The sequence below is a fragment of the Brassica oleracea genome, unplaced genomic scaffold (genome assembly GCF_000695525.1).
Source record: "Brassica oleracea var. oleracea cultivar TO1000 unplaced genomic scaffold, BOL UnpScaffold00667, whole genome shotgun sequence".
Taxonomy (NCBI): domain Eukaryota; kingdom Viridiplantae; phylum Streptophyta; class Magnoliopsida; order Brassicales; family Brassicaceae; genus Brassica; species Brassica oleracea.
In genome coordinates this window covers 102,434-110,960 of record NW_013617432.1, presented here as the reverse complement: position 1 = coordinate 110,960, position 8,527 = coordinate 102,434, and positions in this window count along the sequence as shown.

Below are 8,527 nucleotides of genomic sequence, written 5' to 3'. Positions count from 1 at the left end.
ATAAATGTAATGAATTATAGTTTTGAACATATAATTTGGATTTAAGGTGCAATAGATATTTGGTAAAAATAATTATTTTGTTTTCTAGTTTTTCATCACAATTTGGATTTACAAATCTTAATAAATGTAATGAATTATAGTTTTGAACATATAATTTGGATTTAAGGTGCAATAGATATTTGGTAAAAATAATTATTTTGTTTTCTAGTTTTTCATCACAAGGATTTTGAAAATCACATGGATAGATATGATATTTTGAAAGTTGAATCTTATGAGTAAAAATGAATAGAATTCATCTCCCAATAACACTAGATTTAGTTAGAATTAGAGAATCAATAATAACTAAACTTTTTGAATAATAAGAGATTTGAATGGATTTTGAAAATTCTTAAAACATTAACAGTGGATTATACTAAGATTTTTGAAATCCAAGAACCAATAACAAGGGATTCTTAAAATTTTCAAAATTCATGAGAATTCACTTACCAATAACCCACCCCCCTAAAATACAAAAGGCCTATGTATAGCTAGAAAAACTGCTTTTGATGATTTTAATGAATACTGAGCGCAAACTCTTTTGTTCTTTTGTGAGAAATCTTTGGTAGTTAGTGTGTCATATCTAGCAATTGACTTGGTAATGTCAGTGTGTCATATCTACATGAAGTCATTATAGAATGAATCATAAGACTATTAATCCACAAGATTCTATGTGACCTTTCGACTCTGTTAGTCCCTTCTACTGATGATCTATCCACTGACCATCTAGCAAGTGCATTTCCGTATGCCGTTTATTAATACCAGTCTACCGAGAAAACTTAACAGCACATGAATTCATTGATTATCACCATTCTAGTTATGGAAATACTCAAACATAGGGTGCATAAAGTAGACATAGATGAAGTCGTAGATAAACTCTATTAAGAGATAAATTATTCATAGACAAACGAATTCTTGAATTTTACATTAACACTTCCTTTAAACACTCATGTAACTGATGATGCACGAATAATCTGCAAACAGAATTAGAAAACAAAAACTCATTTTAACAACAAAAGAAAAAAAAGTATTCATATTTGATTTCTCTACATAGTTATCCAATTTTCTTAAAAATAAACCACTATTTGAGATAACTATTTCAACAGAAATTCTAGAGAAAGTAGACATCGTGAAAGAATAATAAAAATGGTAGGGAGAAATGAGAGAATTGCGGTGTAACTACCGCCACTTAGATTCAATTCAGGCTGGAAGGAACTATTTACATAATTAGTGTTTTTTACGAAACCATATGGATTTCTCCGTCAAAGAATCGTCCATTTGCTGAGGACTGTATGAAGGGATCCATGTTTGTTTCGCCAACCGAGTTGATGTACATGTGTTCATCATGTAGAATATTTTTTTTTTTTGCTAGAGCCGATGAGACCATTTTATTTCATTTGCCTTTTTGGGACTATCGGGGAACGATACGTCAGATGTTTCTGACGGTGGCCTGGTTGTTGGCCCACCAAAGTTGGCTGGTAGGAACATGAGGTGAATATTTTAACAAATCTCTCGAGTCGAAGTATCGCGCATTTCAGATGGTGGTACATATTCTTATGACGGCGACATTCTAACTGTAGGATGTGAAGTGGGTCTGTCTAGACTTCTCGATAGAAAGCCGAATCAGTGTATATGTAATTCCATAAATGGTGTCTCCTAATAGTTGTTGTGTTTAACTAATCTATCTTTAGGTATGTATGCGCTTTATTTTTATCGTACCAATGTTTATCTGAGATATAGTGTTTGAATTGTTAAGGTGTAGTTGTATGTTATAAATTTGGGCTGCTTGTTTCACTCAACTGGCTGACATTATATATCCTTGATCATGTTTTGTCATTCTTAACCGGTAGTCGTCGTCAGCATCGTAGGGAAGGATTCTCTCTCTAGGACCATGTTTCTGCATAGCAAGTCTTCTACGATATTTGTTGGACAAACTGGATTCTGAGGTCAAATCATGTTTCCTTGATAAAAAACACTCCAGAGAAAGACGACTGATTTTTTGTCTTATATATGATCAAATTGATGAAATGGCTAGAAATACATAGTAATAATATGATCGTCTTTCTTAGCCTGATCGTCTTATCCTAATATTTTTTTGTGTTTAACTAATCTATCTTCAGGTATATATGCATTTTATTATTAGGAAAGTTTACTTAAACAACACACAATTTTAGGACTTATTATCAAAACCATACAAAACTTTTTTTTATTACTGGCATTTTCTAAGGCCACCTCCAAAGGGGTTTTTTAAAAGAGGTTCTTAGAAAAAAACCAAAAAAATAAATGAAAAATGAAATAAAAGCACATAACCGGTTCTAATTATGGCATTTTTAGAACTAGCCCATAAGTGTCCTTTTTCTATTGGCTAATTGATTTGTCCATGTCTCTCTCTTCGTCGATGTTTTCCACGGAAGAGTTTTCTATCTTCCTCCTCCAATCCCAATCACTCCATCTTCTCTGTGGCTTCTGATCGCGATCTCCTTCTTGGTAAGTCTTCAGCTTCTTTCTCTTTCCTCTGTATTCTCGCCGTTTGTTCTCTCTTCATCGCTTGGAATCATCCAGAAAATGTTGTTAGGTTGATTTTTTTTCCTCTGTAGCACCCAGCTCGTGTTTAAGAGATATTTCCATCGTATTTCTTCATAAAGCTTTGTCCTTTCTATGGTTAATGTGGTGAAAGTGAAGACATTTAGTTTGGATTCTGTTATGGGGTCAAAATCTCATGAAATGAAACTGCATAAGTCTTATTAGGTGATAAAAAGACTTTTTTTTGGCGTGGCAAGGAGTGAAATGGCTCTTATACAATTTTGAAGCTCGTGTGTTGTTGCTCAGTGGGGGATTCGTCGTCCTCAGGTTGCAGTTAAAGCTTCTTTTTATCCAACCAGATTGGAATCTCACCTAGACAAGTGAAAATCTTTACTTTACCATAGTGTAGTTGAAGAAAATTTGATTTGTTTAGATTGTCTATCTTTCCATTTCACAGGAGTATATATATTTATTCTAAATTTTGTAGTTTCACTGCTTTATAGAGTTTTATATATCTGAAAGGCTAATGGAGTTGTGTTTATCAACAAGTATATATATTAACGTTCTCCTTCTTAATTTATTGAATAATGATGATGGTTCTACTTATTGAATAATGATGATGGTTCTTTGGATATCAAGAAGTGCAGCAACGTGGGAGACGCTGGAGTTTCCTCTGTGGCCAAAGCTTGTGCGTCTTCGCTCAAGACGCTCAAGTTGCTAGACTGTTACAAAGTTGGGGATGAATCTGTATCCTCCCTGGCTCAGTTCTGAAAGAATCTGGAGACTCTGATCATCGGTGGATGCAGAGACATCTCTGATGAGTCAATTATATTAATGGTGGATTCTTATAGTGTTGACTGCAGGGAATGCACTAACTTGTTGGTGGACTCTGCTCATTGTCATCTTGGACGACTGAGTTTTGAGTAGTGATCTTGAATAAGAATCTTGAGAGAGATTGTGAGGGATGGTGATGATGAAACCTGTGTGGTGTCATGGATGGGGTCATCAAGTCGCATAGATAAAGCTACTTTCTTTGGTGTTAAAAAGCAATGAATGAGAAGAAGATCAAGCATATGCTCTTTTTTTGAAATCAAGGTTTTACAATATATTTTAGTTCAATAACTGATAAAATGTGTTAGTATTTTTGTTTGAGTTTGCTTTTCCAAATTTCAAAAACAATTCAGCAGTGCAAAAGTAATTTCAATCATTTCTCTTAAAATTTTATAGATGTTAATGTTATTTACAAATTGATTGATCGTTTTATATAAAATTATATATCAAATCACATGTTAAAGTTATACGTAAAAATAATTATAATTTGTTTTAAAATTTCTAATTATAATTTGTATTTCTATTTTAAATATGTTTTTATGTTATATTTGTTTAAATTTTATGAAATCCAATAATTTATAAGTTTTGTAAATTTTAAATTTAATAATTCAACTTCAAAAAAAAAAATTTTAAGAACCTCAAAGGGGTTCTCCCATTGGGCCTTGACAAAATTAATTATATTAACAAGGGTTCTAAATTTCATAAAGTACACAATTAATAATTAAATTAATCATTAGAACCCATTAAGGGCTCTAACCAATGGACATGCTCTAAGCGTGTCCTTTTATTACGTTGAAACAAAAAATATATTTACAAGACTGCCATTACTTTTTAGTGCCACGTAAGCAAAAACCCAGTGCCACGTAGGAAATCGCTGACGTGTATTAATGAACTCAGCCGTAAAGTGATACAGCGACATTGACGGCTGAGTTATGGGTATGTTGCAGCAGAGTTAAACAACGCGGCTGATTTATTAGAATCGGGCTGACTTAGTAATGTAAATCACCTGTCAGTGATGGCTGATTTACAGAAATTGGGCTGATTTATGAGTTAACGGCTGACTTCCGAACAAAAGTTACAGATAATTTATACATTGGCGGGCTGATTTTTCAAAAAAATTGGCTGAGTTGTAGTTAATACACGGCTGAGTTATGTTTATCGGACTGAGTTAATGATCATCGACTAGCTGAGTTATTAAATTTACGACTGGGAGGTAGTTAGAGTTGAGTTATGTATAATCAGCCATGATTGGCTGGATAAACAGTAAACTCAGCCTAATCACTGCTGATTTATTAACGAAAGATTAATTACTAGAATAACATTCATTTAACGGCTGATTTATTTGACTACTAGTGGTGTGTCCGCGCTTCGCGCGGATTGTTATACATTTTTTAAATGTTGTATTGCTGTGGAACTTGATGAGCACGAGCTCGGCAATGGCTTAATTGTATTGACATTTGTCGGTTTTTGAGATTATTGAGTGAAAGTTTGTGAGTTGTTGTGATTTGTGGTAGGCTGGCTATGGAAGCAGATGGTGTTTTCTCAGTAGTTTCTTGAGTGTGTTAAGGCCGTTGTATGGCAGAAAGTGGTTTTTGTTATTACTTAACTAACATTTGACCACATGGGTTAAAGGCCGTTGTATGACCACAGATGGTGTTTTCTCAGTAGTTTCTTGAGTGCGTTAAGGCCGTTGTATGGCAGAAAGTGGTTTTTGTTATTACTTAACTAACATTTGACCACATGGGTTAAAGCGGTGTGAAAGGAATGTGTGATGGCTGTGTTTTTTAGAAATGTAATTTGTTAATTTGGTGGGGGTGGTGTAGATGAGTTTTTTTTTTTGTGCAAATGTTAAATCGTCCAAGTTGTTTTTGTAAAGGTCCAAGTGTTTACTTGCAACCTATTTGTGAAAGGGTTTATTGTCTTATTCTGTTTGAACATTTTTTTGGGCCGGCAGCAGTATCGCATTGTCCCTTAGCAAAGGAAACTGAAGTACCATTTTTGTGGTGAATAACATGTGAGACTTAGCGAAAAAAATATTGGGGAGGCAGTTTTAGCAATGAATAGAAAAATATGGGTTGAGGTGACGAGAGCGGGAGTCGAAGCTGATTTTCTTTATTTAGTAGCTATGAATCTCCGCAGCTAATGGTAGTAGTAGCAGTTGCGGCAGGGTTCTTCATGTCCTTGGATGTTGCAGATTTTTGGAAGTCTTTGTGGTCTGAGGTATTCCTCATAATGCTAGTGACTCCTTTTTCTGATTCAGCTGAGTGTGATGTGTATATTCGACCATCACATAATTGTTGTTGGCAGCAGTGGTGAGTTATTCAAGATCGTTAATCAATAGCTTACACTTTAAGAAAGCTGTTCTCGGCTTGAGTTTCATGGTTAAAGTAGAAGTGGTGCCGGAGGTAGTGTTGAGGAAGAGGTGTCTTGTAGTCAGACATAAGGCTAGCATTAGAGTTGTCGTTATGATGTTTTGTAAAGTGAGTATTAACAACAACATTATAGTTACCTCCTACTAATTTAGGGTTAATGTTTGTAGCAACCAAGACCTTTGGATTCCCACCAATACACATTAATTTCTCATGTATAAGACTTGCTCCCATATCAAACACACTAACGCACATAGTATTTACTTTACAGAGATGGATGAGGTTCAAAATATTTTTTCCGACATCTAATCACCTAACAATAAAACATTAGAAAGGAGTTGCAAATCTATGTTACATGTCTACTCGGATTGTTAGCATCATACGTTTGATGATGTGAGTTTCACCATTTTAAGTGCTTTATGTGACTTTACCAATGATATCTAGCACTTAAGTTGTTAAAATTTTAAGCCTAACATGGAAAATCAAAACATAAAAAAGAAAATGTGACGCCGAAGTTATAATTGTGATACAGTAGAAACTGTATAAATAATACTCAATAAATTAATAAACACAGTAGATTAATAAAATTTTTCGGTTCCAAGTTGGGACGGTACAACATGACACAAATCGATAAAATAATAAGATAATTATTATTTAGAAAATCTCATGTAAGTATATGGCCTCCCATTAGAAATATAAATTAATATTTCTTATTTAGGCAATTTTCTCAAATATTTTTTTTTAAGTTTTTGTTGCAAAAATAATCCCCGAGGAAAATGACCAAAAAAGTTTCTTTTTATTTTGAAAATTTTAATATTTATTTTTTATCTTTTTTAAATTTGAAATCCTATTTTCAAAACTCCACCCCTTAACACTAAACTCTAAGTCTAGATTAGTTAACCCTAAGACTATTTTTGTGACAAAAACTTATTTTGGTTATTTTTCTGTATTTTTAAATACTTAAACATATTTTGATAGTATTTAGTCACATTAAATTATCTCTATATTTTTAAACACTTAAATATATTTTGATAATATTTAGTAATATTATATTAAAAACTACATCTGATTTCTATGAAATACATTTTATATACAGGAAATAATATAGTAAAAACAATATAAATGTCAAATTTCAAAAGTTTAGTTAATGTAAATTTTAATTTTAAAATTTCAAATCAACCATTTTCTTATTTTATAGAAAATAATTTTTAAATAGAAAACTCTAAAGAAAGAAAATTTGTAAATTTATAACTCTTTAAATTAATAAAATACTGTAGTCTCAATTTTATTAATTTATGAGTTTTTAATGTACATACCGGGCATTTCAATGTTTGTGTTGTTCATAGCCATGCAGTGTTCATATTTGCGAAATCTAAACTTCTCTGTTGGGTTGCTAGTGAGAGGCTCTGTGATCTAAAGGAACTTGGTGTGCTCGGAGAATTATGCATAGCATAACTCACTATAACATACATCAAACTATATGTTGGAGTGCCGTGGTTCTATGGTGTATTGGTTAGCACATTGGACTTTGAATCCAGCGACCTGGGTTCGACTAACCGGCAGGACCCTTTGTAAGCCATTTTATCTTTAACCAGCGGCTTTGGGCTAGTGGTACTTGAGGGGAAAACCCCCAATACGGTACCCGCAGTTCGAGTCCCGCTGGCCATCCGGGCTAGGGTTAAATCCCAAGAATACGTGGAGTGCCGTGGGCCTCGCGGGAATAGTCGGTTGACCACGGTCGTCGGAAACCCGCGGTTACCTAAAAAAAAAAAAAAAAAAAAAAAAAAAAAACTATATGTTGGAGTGGACGTTAACTTTGACAATTGACATGGTTAAAACTTAAAAAAAAATTAAAGTAAAGATAATCACTCTCTATATTGCATATTAAAAGAAGACATCTATTGATATAAAACCTTGATCGCAACTCCACCATATGTAAAGAAGACATCTACTAATTTCCATTGATTCCTGCAACTTTCTTCTTCCTTTTTTCTCTTTCTCTTCATATTTGTTTTTGACGAACAGTGCCCATCGTCTAATCCCTTTTTAGTTTTACCTTTTCTCTCTCCTACCTTTACTTTGTTCCCACACAATTTCTCATTTTTCTCTTCCCCAACTTAAACCAAAAGAAATAACTCAATATGCTATTTTTTTAGTGGTGTTCGTATTGAAAGAAAGCCTATAATCCATAGTTATGCTGTCTAGAAATTAGAGAAAAATAAGCTTAATACTTTCATTTTATCAACTGAGATTGAATATAAAGATAATAGAAGACGATGCACTAAACATTTGCATGATAAACTCCACAAAACAATTATTCTCACGTTAAGCAGTATGTACTGCATAATTGATTTCGTGTTGTGTATCTTGAAAAGATGAACAATATGACACTTACGGAGTAAGTAAATAGTCAATCAAGCACTCTTTTGCTTTGCCTGCCCAATTCAAATATCCATAGATTCATAATTAGCACTCTAATCTGAAACAAAGGAAAGAAGCCAATAAAGTTTGTTATGGTCAAAACGGTTGATACTATTTATATCTTTCAACAAAACTAAGAAACTTTTAAGTTTCCCTGGTCATTGAAATAAACGTAAAGCGTCAATATATTGGTATTCTGAAGATGAGATATAGTCTCTACTTCTCATTTGAGAAGATCTTCAATTTGAGATTGTTAAAGCTGGGTCCAGGCAAGAATCTTTAGGGCGACAATGTGGTTATATTTTTCATATTTGCATATATATATATATATATATATATATATATAT